This window comes from Arachis ipaensis, chromosome B06 (genome assembly GCF_000816755.2).
Source record: "Arachis ipaensis cultivar K30076 chromosome B06, Araip1.1, whole genome shotgun sequence".
Classification (NCBI taxonomy): Eukaryota; Viridiplantae; Streptophyta; class Magnoliopsida; order Fabales; family Fabaceae; genus Arachis; species Arachis ipaensis.
In genome coordinates this window covers 98203483-98219327 of record NC_029790.2, presented here as the reverse complement: position 1 = coordinate 98219327, position 15845 = coordinate 98203483, and positions in this window count along the sequence as shown.

The following is a 15845-nucleotide window of genomic DNA, read 5'->3' as shown; positions in this document are numbered from 1 at the left end:
ATCTCTTCCGAGTGCAAGGAGGTCAAATCCGGACAGCATCTACAGTGCTTTCTCTGTGTCTGAATCAGACTTTTACTCCAACTCCTCAATTTCAGCCAGAAAATACCTGAAATTGTACAAAAACACAAAAACTCAAAGTAGAATCCAAAAATATGAATTTTACACTAAAACCTATGAAAACTTAATTAAAATTAAACAAAATATGCTAAAAACTATATGAAAATGATGCTAAAAAGCGTATAAAATATCCACTCATCACAACACCAAACTTAAACTGTTGCTTGTCCCCAAGCAACTAAAAATACAGTTGGATAAAAAGAAGAGTAGGATACAGTAAATCTCAGAGTTTCCAATAAAGCTCAGTTTTGAGCAGGACTTACTAGCTTTTTGCTTCTGAATAGTTTTGGCATTTCACTATCCATTGAAACTCAGAAGTGTTGGTCTCTTGAGGAACTTAGAATCCAGATGATATTATTGACTCTGCTAGTTTAGTTCTTTTTTTATTCTTGAACACAACCTTTAGAGTCTTGGCCGTGACCCTAAGAACTTTGTTTTCCAGTATTACCACCGGATACATAAATGTCACAGACACTTTAACTGGGTGAACCCTTTCGGATTGTGATTCAGCTTTGCTAGAATCCCTAGATAGAGGTGTCCATAGTTCTTAAGCACACACTTTTTACTTTGGACCACAACTTTAACTGCTCAGTCTCAAACTTTTTACTTGACACCTTCACTCCACAAGCATATGGTTAGGGACAGCTTGGTTGAGCCGCTTAGGCCAGGATTTTATTCCTTGTAGGTCCTCCTAACCATTGATGCTCAAATCCTTGGATCCTTTTTACCCTTGCCTTTTGGTTTAAAAGGTTATTGGCTTTTTGCTCTTGTCTTTTGGTTTAAAGAGCTATTGGCTTTGTCTACTTTTTATTTATTTATTTATTCATTTATTTTTCACATGCATATATTTATTATTTTTTTCCTTTTGCAACATGCTTTTTTTTTCTCTTTTTGCTACTTTTTCTTGCTTCAAGAATCAATTTTTGGATTTTTCAGATTACCAATAATACTTTTCCTTTTTCATCATTCTTTCAAGAGCCAACATTCTTAATTTTAACTTCAAATTTACACTGTTCATTCATACATTCAGAAAACAAAAACAGTGCCAGCACATCAAAATAATTGAACTATTCTTATTATATAACTTGAAATTCATGTATCTCTCAATTCCTTTCAAATAAAATTTTCTTTTAAGCAAGGTGAGAGATATATGGAACATTTTACAACTTTAAGACATATATAGAAATGATCATGCAATAAGAACAAGAGAATAGACAATACAACATAACAGAAAATAGAAAAATAACAAAAAAAAGGAAATAAAGAGAACGAATCCATCTTTAATGGTGGCGGCTAGTACTCCTCCTTGAGGATCCAATGTAGTGCTTGATCTCTTTAATGTCACTCCTTTGTCTTTGTTGTTCTTCCCTCATAGCCCTTTGGTATACTCTCATGGCCCTTTGGTCTTCCCTTATTTCATTGAGGATGGTGGAGTGTTCTTGATGCTCCAACCTCAATTGCTCCATATTAGTGTTTAATTCTTCAAGAGAATTATGTAATTGGTTCTAATAGCCTTGAAGAGGAAAATGCATCCCTTGAGGTATCTCAAGGATCTCATATTGAGGCTGGTGCACAGGCTCTTCTGCATGCTCTCTATTTTGCTCCATCCTCTTCTTAGTGATGGGCTTGTCCTCCTCAATGGAGATATCTCCCTCTATGACAATTTCAGCTGAATTCCATAGATGACAGATGAGGTGTAGGAATGCCAACCTTGCTTTGGTGGAAGGCTTCTCAGCTATCTTGTACAATTCTTGAGGGATCACCTCATGTACTTCCAACTCACTTCCAATCATGATGCAATGGATCATGATGGCTCTTTCAATAGTCACTTCTGACCGGTTGCTAGTGGGGATGATAGAGCGTTGGATGAATTCCAACCATCCTCTAGCTATGGGCTTGAGGTCAAGCCTTCTTAGTTGAATGGGCTTGCCTTGGGAATCCCTTTTCTACTGTGCTCCTTTCACACAGATGTCTAAGAGCACTTGATCCAGTCTCTGATCAAAGTTGACTCTTCTAGTGTAAGGATGTGGGTCTCCTTGCATCAAGAAAAAGTTGAACACCAACCTCACACTTTTCGGGCTAAAATATAAGATTCTCCCTCGGGCCATGGTGCTCCAATTATTAGGATTTGGGTTCACACTAATGTCATGGTTTTTTGTGACGCATGCATTAGCATAGAACTCTTGCACCATTAACATCCCAACCTCTTGGATGGGATTGATTAGGACTTTCCAACCTCTTTTCTAGATCTCTCTTCGGATTTCTGGATACTCATTCTTCTTGAGCTTGAAAGGGACCTCAGGGATCACTTTCTTCTCTGTCACTACTTCATAGAAGTGGTCTTGATGGGCTTTGGTGATGAATCTCTCCATCTCCTAAGATTCAGAAGTGGCGGCTACTGCCTTTCTTTTCCTCTTTCTAGAGGATTCTCTAACCTTAGGTGCAATAAGTGGTAATGGAAAGCAAAAGGCAACGCTTTTCTCACACCAAAATTAAAAGCTTTGCTCGTCCTCGAGAAAAAATAAAGAAAAGGGAAGAATGGAGTAGAGGAAGAAGAAGAAAATAGAGGAAGATAGAGGGAGAGAGGGCTCGGCCGAATAGGGCTTTGATGGGTATGAGAGGTGTGTGTATGAAGGGTTAGAATGAGAGGTATTTATAGAAAGGGGCTAAGGTAGGTTCAGTCATAGGTGGGGTAAATGGAAGGGAAATTTGATTTTGAAGTGGGTGGGGGTTGGTGGGAGTTATGATAGATTTGGGAAAGTGATATGGATGTGATTGGGAGAGAAGTGTGAAAGAGAGAAGGAAGAAGTGGGGTAGGTAAAGATGTTGTGGGACCCACTGGTCCTGAGAGGCTAGGGAATTCAGATTCCCTGCCCTCTGTGCTGACGTTGAACGCCCATGGTCTGCTCCTTGGCTGGCGTTCAACTCCAACAACACTCCATCCAGAGTGTTTTATTTTCACTGCTAAATTTTTCGGTCTCTGTTCTGACTGCTGCACATGATCATGAACCTAAAGAAATAACTTAAAGAAAAAAACAAAATTAAGAAAATAGAAATAATTAATTAAGGTTGTGTTGCCTCCCAACAAGCGCTTCTTTAACGTCATTAGCTTGACGGTTAGCTCCTTACGGAGGTGAATATGGACTCAGAGTTTCGCCCCTTATAGTGAACTTTCTTCCTGTCTTCTCATGAATGAGCTCCACATGCTCTAGAGACAGGATATGACTCACTGTATGTGGTATGACTGGTTTCTTGGTGAAGACAACTCTCATGCCAGGTGAGAGACCTTCAGTTGGGACTTTCTTGTCCCTCCAGCCTTTAGGTACTTTGTTCCTAGTACCTTTGTTCTCAGTGCTTGTTAATGGCTGCCCAACACCAAACTTAGAATTAATGTTTGGGGGCCTAGTAAAGCTCTACACTGAAGGAGATGATTGGAACACTAAATGTTGCACAGTTATCTCATAGGGAGAGTTAGGGTGAGGCATCTTGAACAAGATGTGATCCTCCCCTAGTTGTAGAATCAATTCTCCCTTAGCTACATCAATGATAGCATTGGCAGTGGCTAGAAAAGGTCTTCCAAGGATGATGGATTCATCTTCATCTTCCCTTGTATCCAAGACTATGAAGTTTGTAGGGATGTAGTGGTCTTCAACCTTTACCAAGACATCCTCTACTAAGCCATATGGCTTCTTCATTGACTTGTCTGTCATCTCTAGTGAGATGTTTGTAGCCTGTACCTCAAAGATTCCTAGCTTCTCCATTACAGAGAGTGGCATGAGGTTTATACTTGACCCTAGGTCATACAGAGCCTTCTCAAAGGTCATGGTGCCTATGGTGCAAGAAATCAGGAAGCGTCCAAGATCTGGAAGCTTCTGAGGTAGCTTCAGCTGAACCAAAGTTGATGAGCGGATAATTTATACGCTTTTTGACATTATTTTTAGTATGTTTTTAGTAGGATCTAGTTACTTTTAGGGATGTTTTTAATATATTTTGTGTTAAATTCACATTTCTGGACTTTACTATGAGTTTGTGTGTTTTTCTATGATTTCAGGTATTTTCTGGCTGAAATTGAGGGACTTGAGCAGAAATCAGATTCAGAGGTTGAGAAAGGACTGCTGATGCTGTTGGATTCTGACCTCCCTGCACTCAAAGTGGATTTTCTGGAGTTACAGAACTCGAAATGGCGTGCTTCCAATTGCGTTGGAAAGTAGACATCCAGGGCTTTCCAGCAATATATAATAGTCCATACTTTTGCCAAGAATAGATGACGTAAACTGGCATTCAACGCCAGCTTTCTACCCAAATCTGGCGTCCAGCGCCAGAAAAGGAGCCAAAACCAGAGTTGAACGCCTAAACTGGCACAAAAGCTGGCGTTCAACTCCAAGGAGGACCTCTACACGTGTAACAATCAAAGCCCAGCCCAAGCACACACCAAGTGGGCCCTGGAAGTGGATTTATGCATCAATTACTTACTCATGTAAACCCTAGTAGCTAGTTTATTATAAATAGGACCTTTTACTATTGTATTTGGCATCTTTGGTCTCAGTTTTATTCCATTGTTCATCTTAGGAGAATATTGATCTCGTTTAGGGGGCTGGCCATCTCGGCCATGCCTGGACCTTTCACTTATGTATTTTCAACGGTAGAGTTTCTACACTCCATAGATGAATAGCCGTGCTGTGACAGGGTGCGTGAGCATATTATTCACTGAGAGGAGGGGGTGTAGCCACTGACAACGGTGATGCCCTTGCATACAGCCAGCCATGGAAAGGAGTAAGACTGACTGGATGAAGATAGCAGGAAAGCAGAGGTTCAGAGGAACGAAAAGCATCTCCATTCGCTTATCTGAAATTCTCACCAATGAATTACATAAGTATCTCTATCCTATTCTATTATTTATTATTCGAAAACTCCATGATTATTTTATATCCGTCTGACTGAGATTTACAAGGTGACCATAGCTTGCTTCATACCAATAATCTCCGTGGGATTCGACCCTTACTCACGTAAGGTATTACTTGGACGACCCAGTGCACTTGCTGGTTAGTTGTATCGAAGTTGTGACAATTATGAATTAAGATCAGAGCACCAAGCTTTGGAGCCATTACCAGGATTTGTTCGAGCCTGGAGATCACAATTTCGTGCACCAGTGTTCATCAGAACTCATGCACTACAGGAGTGCATGCAAAGGAACCTCTATGGTCTCTATATGAGCCTTGGCTTCCTTTAAATCTTGGATAGGGATTTCTTGAGTGGGTATTGAGCACTCAGAAGGTGTCCCTTTACTGGTGTTTAACGCCAGCTCTGATGGCTCTTTGGGCATTAAACGCCCATGCTGTATACCTTTACTGACGTTAAACGCCAGTTCCCTTACCATTATGGGAATTGGACGCCCGGATGTCCTGGTTGGCGTTCAACGCCAGCTTCCCTACCTGTTCGGGGCATTGAACGCCCAGTGAGGGCTTTCTCACTGGTGTTCACTACCAGGCTTGCTACCAGGTTGGGCATTGAACGCCCAGTGAGGGCTTCCTCACTGGCGTTCAGCGCCAGGCTCTTTGCCATTCTGGGCATTGAACGCCCAGTGAGATCCTCCTCACTGGCGTTCAATGCCTTCCTAGTCTCTCCAGATTCGGCCTCTACCTCTATGGTGATGGCCTTGCACTCTTCTCTTGGGTTTACTTCAGTGTTACTAAGAAGAGTGTTAGGAGGAGTCTCAGGCATCCTCTTGCTCAATTGACCAACTTGTACCTCCAAATTTCTGATAGAGGACCTTGTTTCAGTTATAAAACTATGAGTGGTCTTAGAGAGGTTAGAGACTATAATTACTAAGTCAGAGAGGCTCTGCTTATGAGTTTCCATATTCCCTTGAGAAGATGGGAATGGTGATCTGTTGTTGAACCTATTTTGGTTCCTTCCACCTTGATTATTATTGAAGCCTTGCTGATGCTTCTGTTGATCTTTCCATGAAAGATTAGGATGATTCCTTCATGAATTATTGTAGGTTTTTCCATAGGGTTCTCTCATATAATTTACCTCCTCCATGGTGGGTTGATCAGGATCATAAGCTTCTACTTCCGAAGAAGCTTCCTAAGTGCTACCAGTTGCAGCTTGCATTCCAGTCAAATGCTGAGAGATCATATTGACCTGCTGGATCAAGATCTTGTTATGAGCCAATATGGCATTCAGAGTATCAACTTCAAGAACTCCTTTCTTCTGAGGTACCCCACTGCTTACAGGGTTTCTTTCAGAAGTGTACATGAATTGGTTGTTTGCAACCATCTCAATGAGTTCTCTTGCTTCTGCAGGTGTTTTCTTCAAGTGGAGTAATCCACCTGCAGAGCTGTCTAATGATATTTTGGACATCTCAAACAGACCATCATAGAAAATTCCTAGGATAGACTATTCTGAGAGCATGTCAGGAGGGCATCTCCTGATCAGTTTCTTGTATCTTTTCCAAGCTTCATGGAGGGATTCACCTTTTTTTTTGTCTGAAGGTTTGAACTTCCACTTTGATTTTGCTCATTTTTTGAGGGGGAAAGAATTTTGCCAAGAAAGCATTAACCAGCTTTTCCCAAGAGTCTAGGCTCTCTTTTGGTTGAGAATCTAACCATATCTTAACTTTGTCTCTAATAGCAAAGGGAAATAGCATAAGTTTGTAGACCTCAGGATTCACTCCATTGGTCTTAATAGTATCACAAATCTGCAAGAATTCAGCTAAGAACTGATGTGGATCTTCCATTGGAAGTCCATGGAACTTGCAATTCTATTGCAGAAGAGAGACTAACTGAGGCTTAAGCTCAAAGTTGTTAGCTCCAATGGCAGGTACAGAGATACTTCTGCCATAAAAGTCAGAGGTAGGCATGGTGAAGTCACCAAGAACCTTTCTTACTTCTCCTTCCTATTTGGCCATGTCTTCTGCTTCTTGTTTAAAATTTTCAGATTCAGGATCAAGATTAAAGAGGAGTTATTTATCCCTGTTCCTGGTTATAAACAAGAAAAGAAGAAACCAAGGACAGAGGAGAATGGGAGCTCTATGTTCAAGAATAGAGGACTCCCTGTGAGATGTAAAGAAAGAAGAGGAAGATGGAAGAATGAAGATGAAAGAAGAGAGAAGAAGAATAATTCGAATAAATAGAAGTAGAGAGGAGAAGAATTAGAAATAGAAAAGATAAACAGGAATTAAAATATTTTTATTTTTATTTTATTTATTAATGTAATTCAAAAATAAAGGTTAATTAATTAAAAGGAATTAAAATTTAATTATCAATTTTGAAAAAGAAGAGAGAAAAATAGAAGAAGGATTTTCAAAAATTAGGAGAGAGAAGAATTAGTTAGAAAGTTTTAAAAAAAGAAGAGAGAGAAGATATGTCACTAATTAAGAAAGATTTGAAAACAAGAAAAGATAGAAGATTAGAAAAGATTTGATTTTAAAAAGATTTGAAAAAGATTTAATTTTAAAAATTAAAAGAGGATAAGATAGAAAAGATAAGATAAGTTAGGTAAGAAAGATAAGATAAGGAAGTTAAGAGAAGAAGATAAGCTTTATATTTAAAAAAATTTGAATTTAAAATTTGAAATTTGAAAATTAAATTTTGAATTTTGAATTTTGAAATTGAAATTTAAATTTTGAAATTGAATTTGAAATTTTAAATTTTGAAAATTTAAATTTTGAATTTTTAAATTTTGAATTTTGAAAAAGTCAACAAGATAAGATAAAGATTTGAAAAAGATTTGATTTTTGAAAAAGTTTAATTTTAAAATTTGAAATTTGAAATAAGATAAGATAAGATTTTTGAATTTTGAATTTTAAATTTTTGAATTTTTAAGAAAGATAAAAAGATAAGATAAGATTTTGAAAAAGATATGATTTTTAAAAAGATTTTATTTTTGAAATTTGAAATTAAGATAAGATAAGATAAGATAATAATTTAAAATTAAAATCTGAATTTTTAATGTGATTTTCGAAAAATTTAATTAAAATAAAGATAGAAAAGATATTTTTTATTTTTGAATTTAATGAAGAAACAGAAAATCAACAAAAAGACACCAAACTTAAAATTTTTAAATCTAAGGGGACCTAGTGTGCGAAAATTAACAAAAAAAACATAAAGAGACACCAAACTTAAAAATTTTAAGATCTAGACAAAAAGAAAAATAAGAACACTTTGAAGATCAAGAAGAACACCAAGAACAAGACTCAAAGAATTTAAAAACACAAGAACATGCAAAGACACCAAACTTAAAGTTTTTGAAAACCAAACACACAAATCTTTGAAAATTTAAAGAAAAGACACAAGAAGACACCAAACTTAAAGATTGACACAAGATTCAAATAAAGAAACTATTTTTGAAAATTTTTAGAAAGAAAGAGTCAAAAATTTTGAAAATTTCAACGAGAACAAAAACAAAAGATTCAAACCAAAAACAAAGATTAAACAAAGAAAAGAAAATTTTTTTTTGAAAAAAAGTTTTTGATTTTTTCAAAAAAAAATAAAATAAAAGACTCTAACAAAATTAAAGACAATATCTGATCTAGGGAACAAGATAATCCGTTAGTTGTCCAAATTCGAACAATCCCCGGTAACGGCGCCAAAAAGTTGGTGCACGAAACCCCACACATTGTACAACTGAACCAACAAGTGCACTGGGTCATCCAAGTAATACCTGAGCGAGTCAGGTCGATCCCACGAAGATTTTGGCTTGAAGCAAGCTATGGTTATCTTGCAGATCTTAGTCAGGCGAATAAAAGATGTAGGTCTGTTTGTGATTGCATAAAAGGAAATAAAAAGAAAACGGTAATCAGAACTCAGAAGTCGTGTAAACAATGAAAAGAGGATGGTTAAGTCTTGGAGATACTTTGTCCTTCTGGATTAACTCTGGTTTTACTATCTTCTTCAATTGTGAATAATTTCTTCTATGGCAGGCTGTATGTGATTGACGCTAAAATCTACTTCTGGGGCCCAATTGGTGAGTGTTTGGGATGAGTTTTAATGAGATCCACGTGCTATGAGGGCTCTAGGGCATTGAAGGCTAGCTAACGGCTCCTCTTTGGGCGTTTGGACGCCCGGTCTCCTCCTCTGGGTGCTGGACGCCTAGAAGGGGACAGGCGGCTGGCATTGGATACCAGTTTTGGGCCTTCTACTCTGAAGTAAAGTATGGACTATTATACAATTCTATAAAGATCTAGAAGTCAGCTTTCCATAGTTGTTGAGAACGCTCCATTTGGACTTCTGTAGCTCCAGAAAAGCTCTTCTTAGTGCAAGGAGGTCAGATCTAGACAGCATCTGTAGTGCTTTCTCTGTCTCTGAATCAGACTTTTACTCCAGCTCCTCAATTTAAGCCATAAAATACCTGAAATTGTACAAAAATACAAAAACTCAAAGTAGAATAAAAAATGTGAATTTTACACTAAAACCTATGAAAACTTAATAAAAATTAAACAAAACATGCTAAAAACTATATGAAAATGATGCCAAAAAGCGTATAAAATATCCACTCATCAGAGGCAGAGAACGCGTTCATTTTAAATTTTAGTTTTAGGTTTTTGATTGTTTATATTTTTTATTTATATGAAACCAGTTTTTATCGATTCAACTAATGACTTATTGGTTGAATTAATGAATCAATGAACTAGTAGTCTGACTAATTCGACCACCAATTTGATTTTGACAAGTATGCTAAATATAAATATAATTTGACCATATAATTTATAACATTTAATTAGGGAAATTTACATAAATAAATTGTTTGTCCTTCAAATTTACGCAATTGCATTCTTTTAAATATGAAATCACAAATACATTGTTTCATATATCTATAGCCAGCCGCGAATTACATGCAAATGGGGGAACACAGAAACTGCTACAGGCTGTCGCGATTTCTGTTTATTGATACTTGGCCATAAACCGCTACTGGCAATAGCGGTTTATGTGTGTGGGGAAGTGTGCATAAATCGCTGGAGGTAGTAGCGGTTTACATTGAACAAGATATTTGCTGTTTCTGTTCTGTACCATTTCGGTGTCAACTTATATGTTATGATTTTTTCATATTTTGTCTTCATATACATGGGCATGCAGAGTAGTCTTAGCAAGATCGAATTTTGATAATAATCTTATATGGTGTTTTATTTGTATTTCTTGCTTGTTAACTAGAGTTTTGGCTTTATTTTGTTTGGTCAGGGAGAATGCATGACTTTGATTTAGTTTAGTGTGTACCGGAATGTGATTTTAGAAAATCTCTTATATGTTTAGATATTATTTTATTAGCTCAACTTATTTTGTTTTGTTGAGTTTTTTTAATTTTATTCTGTGTTTGTGATTGAATAACTTAACTAAAGATTAAAAAAAAAAAGAATATCTTATTCAACATAAACTGCTACTAACTCCAGCGATTTATGCACACTTTCCCACACACATAAACTACTACTGCCAGTAATCGTTTATGGCCAAGCATCAATAAACAGAAACTGCAACAGCCTCTAGTGGTTTCTGTGTTCCCCCATTTGCATGTAATCCGTGGCTGGCTATAACGGATTATGTATTTTCGTAAACTGCTACTGCCAGTAGCGGTTTCTATAGATATATGAAACAATGAATTTGCGTCTTCATGTTTGAAAGAATGCAATTGCGTAAATTTGAAGGACAAATAATTTATTTATGTAAATTGTCCATTTAATTATATTTATAAAATTTGATTAAAAATGTAAACTTATTAGAGATAAATTTACTACCGTGTAATAAACAAATGAAATTATCACGAGACTTAAAAATAATAATTGATAATAATAAATTGTAATTACACTTTTGATTATTTCTATATTTAAGTTGTTCTATTTTAGATGAAAAATTAAATGAGTAAAAGTCAGCATATTAATGACCTCATTCCAATGACTTAATTAATTATAGATAGATAAATTATTTATAGTTTTGCTACCCATTAAAATTATTTTTTATAACCAAGGATAATTAAGTTGGTCCAAACTCAACAAAATTCATTCACACAAAATGTACGTGAAATCACATCGTTTTTATCTGTGTTTCTTCTTCGTATTTTTTTATACACCTCATTCTCTTTCTTCTATTGGTGTTGTTGCTGCGTTTTATTTATGTTTTTTTTCTCCTCATCTTGCTCATCTGATATTGTCTGTTTTGTTTATTTTTTCTTTTTTTTATTTTATTTCTCTTAAAAGAGTAAAACAAGAAGAATTATGAGAAATAAAATAAAAAAAATGAAGATGAAAAAGAAAAAAAAGCAACAGAAAATGTGGAAGAGGAAAAGGAAGAGTTTTGAATTATATAAGGTTTATCAGAATAAAAAACACAAAAATTTCTTAACAATAACATGTAAATTTCTAAGTTTTGACTTCGAAATTTTGCTAGAAACACAATGTTGCTATTGAAGTTCAATTTTTCACTACGTTATAGCAACAAAATAAAACCGTTCTCTTTTACTTTTAAAAATGGTTTTATAACCATTACATCAATTTTTTATTAAAAAATAATTTTTTAATATTGTTTAAATAATTTAACAAATATTATTTATAGAAAAAATAAATTTTAAACAAATATTAGATTTTGTTTCATTCAATTATCGCTCTAAAATTTAACATATAATTTTTTTTACACTTAAAGAAAAACCCAAATAAATAATCAAATCCCTAACGCAGACTTCCCACTCGTTCCTTTTCTCTCCCTCTAGCGAGCCCTAACCCACCACCATAACCCACCATTCATCATCTTACGTTAGCCATAATCTCATAACTTCACGCAGCCCTCACCATACCATCGAGCCCCAACCCACCGTCGAAGGAAGCAGTTCGTGGTGCGCCGTTGCTGCATCTCTGCCTCTCTCCTTGCCACGTACGTCGGTCATCTCTACCTCTCTCATCACCGCATATGTGGGTCGTCTCTGCCTCTCTCCTCTTCTCTGCATGTGTGGTCGTTATTGGTTCTCTCCTCTCCATCGCTGCTTTTCTGCTCCTCGCAGTACGTGGTCTGCCCCTGTCGTCATTGCTACTTTTGATCCCACCCTGTCTCGTGATCCTCTGCCTCCTCAGCTCGTTGTGGCTCAGCTTCTGTTTAGGTCACTCAAGTCTCTTCTTATTAATAACTGACCTTGTAATTCTCTGGATCTGGAATAAATGTCCCAGTCCCAACTTTATGTCTTGGATGCTCACCAAAACCAAATGGAACACTATCATAATTGGGCCCAGAATTTTGCATCATAGGAAGGAAGGGATGTTTCTGACTAATGTCACCAGAAAAAGGTAGCATCATATTTGGAACAATACTAGTACAAGTAAGAGGAGGAGATTTTCCCAATAATAATTGTGACTGAAGTGGTGGTATTATAGATGGACTAGAACAAAAAAATGGACCCTGTAATTTTTTATTTAAACATAATCTTGCATTCTGCATTTTTTTCAATGGATTGCAAAATCACACTCCAAAACATCAACTAATAATGTAGTTGCCATGTTCATAGCCACAGGAAATAAAAATGGTGTCACATTATTATTATTACCATTAATTGGAATAAGTAATGTGATTTTAATTGATTTGGATTCTATTTTTATTTTAATATTGATTTGATATATTGCAGTTCTGTTTTGGTCACTGGTTCTCTAGAAATATATTTTCTGTTTTGGTCACTTCTCTGTGTTGGTCATTGATTCATAATAGAAAAATATTAATTTTATTTTGGTTGGAACTATTCCATGCAAATAAAAGATTTTTTGTTGTTAATTTTTAGATGTCATAAAGCAGAAAATTTTTTTGATTTACTAAGTATATAATTATTGATTTTTTGATGGACTTGTTAAGAGATAAGAAATTTGGTAATTTGTGTCAATAGGCAGATTGAAGGTGCTTTTGTTTTGTTTTGTAGTAACTAATATCTTTGGGGGTTTTGTTTGATTTATAGGTGCTAGTGCTAGTGTGTAGTCATAAAAGTCATATACAGTAACATTAGTATTAAGATTATTGTTATGAATTGCTTTTTTTTTTGTTATTGTTGTAGTTTGTCTCTTTAAAATTAGAGTATTGCAATCAAATAGTGACAAAATAAATTCACAAAATTAGAAGATTGAAAGCAGGAAGTGTTTGCATCAAGGTTCTCAAAATCGAATCGATCATCGAACTGCTCTAACTACTGAGTATATCTATTTATATTTTATTTTTTATTTTATTATAAAATGGTTATTCCGGTTAGACTATGATTGAACCGATTGAACTAGTGAACCAATTAATCAATAGCTAGAGCAGTTCAATGATTAGTTTGGTTTTTAGAACCTTGATGCAAACACTTCCTGCTTTCAATCTTCTAATTTTGTGAATTTATTTTGTCACTATTTGATTGCAATACTCAGGTTTTAAAGAGATAAACTACAATAGTAACAAAAAAAAAGCAATTCATAACAATAATCTTAATATTAATCTTACTGTATGTGACTTTTATGGCTACACACTAGCACTAGCACCTATAAATCAAATAAAACTCCCAAAGATACTAGTTACCACAAAACAAAACAAAAGTACCTTCAATCTGCCTATTGACACAAATTATCGAGTTTCTTATCGCTTAACAAGCCCATCAAGAAATCAACAATTATATATTTAGGGAATCAAAAAACTTTTCTGCTTTATGACATCTAAAAATTAACAACAACAAATCTTTTATTTACATGGAATAGTTCCAACCAAAATAGAATTAATATTTTTCTATTATGAATCAATGACCAACACAAAGAAGTGACCAAAACAAAAAATATATTTCCAGAGAATCAGGGACCAGAACAGAACAACATTATACCAAATTAATATTAAAATCAAAACAGAATCCAAATCAATTAAAATCACATTACTTGGTCCAATTAATGGTAAAAATAATAATGTGACAACATTTTCATTCCATGTGGCTATGAACATGGAAACTACATTATTAGTTGATGTTTTGGAGGGTGGTTTTGTAATTCATTGGAAAAACATGCAGAATGCAAGATTATGTTTAAATGGAAAATTGCAAGGTCCATTTTCTTGTTCTAGTCCACCTATAATACCACCACTTTAGTCACAATTATTATTGGAAAAATCTCCTTCTCTTACTTGTACTAATATTGTTCCAAATATGATGCTACCTTTTTCTGGTGACATTAGTCAGAATCGACCATTCCTTCCTATGATGCAAAATTCTGGACCCAATTATGATAGTGTTCCATTTGATTTTGGTGAGCATCCAAGACATAAAGTTGGGACTGGGACATTTATTCCAGATCCAGAGAATTACAAGGTTAGTTATTAATAAGAAGAGAATTGAGTTACCTAAATATAAGTTGAGCTACACACTACTACATGACTTTTAGTAACATTTAAAAAATGTTACCAAATCATATTAAAATGTTACTTATGTACACTAGTAATATTTTAACAAATGTTAAATATACCCTATGTTACTAAAAAAGTTTACTAATATTTTTCTAAATATTTAATAATATTTAATAAAAATATTACAATAGATGTTCTATAGTAATATTATGAAAAATGTTACAATATATTTTTCTTAGTAACACTTAAAAAAATGTTACCATAGATATTTTTTGTAACACTTCGAAAAATGTTACCATAGATATTTTTTGTAATACTTAGAAAAATGTTACCATAAATATTTTTTGTAACACTTAAAAAATATTACAAAAGATCTTTAGTAACATCTTTTTAGTTATATTATACTATTTTTTATTTTATATTATAAACAATATAAATATTCTAAAATTAATTACTACAATATAAAATATTTGAGTAAAAAATATTTATAGCACTTAAACTATATGAATATTTCATATATATAAAAAAAAAAAGAAAAGTGATACACAGTACATAAAACATGACTAATTGGCAATCTAAAGCACCAACTCAGTCTCCCCAGCTTCTTGCAGCACGTAGAGAGCTCCAGAAACCTACAAAATATTCATCACTGCCTTCTTATGCAGTTGAACATATTAAGCCAAAAACAACATGGGATCACCTATACATACGCTCCACTTGTCAAACACATGTACGGTGATAAGGGGAAAATTTTTTACATATAATATACAAAATTTTATACATTCCTTCCATATACATAGAACCATACTCCAATACTCCATCCATTCGACAACATCTATTCTGTCAATCTTTATGCATGTTAATAAAAACATGTTTTGACAATATTAATAGCAAAAGATAACCTGATTCTACCCCAAAAATAAAAATTCTAAATTGAAATTATAACCTCTTTTATATTCTCTATTTATACTCTATTAACAAGCACAATTAAAGTAAGAATGAAAACCATGAGTCTTTGCCGCTGGTATACTAATCCGACTGAAGGAACTATAACTACTTCTCTCAATACAATTTTATATACATCCAAGGGCTCGAACTCAAGACAAAGGGGATAAGGATGAGCTTGCCTACCACTTGAAAATCACTAATGTACTATGCAGAAAAAATTAAACTATTTCTCACTAGCTGAAGATGATCTCTAATGTTCTACTCTAGGGAATAAGAACTACTTGAACATTTTAAAACTCAAATTTGTTGGGCTAATACTTGCACAATAGCATCCTCAACCTAAAGTAAGCAACCAAAATGAGAAAGAAAAAATGATTTGACAGGTTATGCATGACAACCATTGATTGGGAATTCAAAGCAGCAAATACAATGCCTTCTAAACTATTTATGCTGGCAATA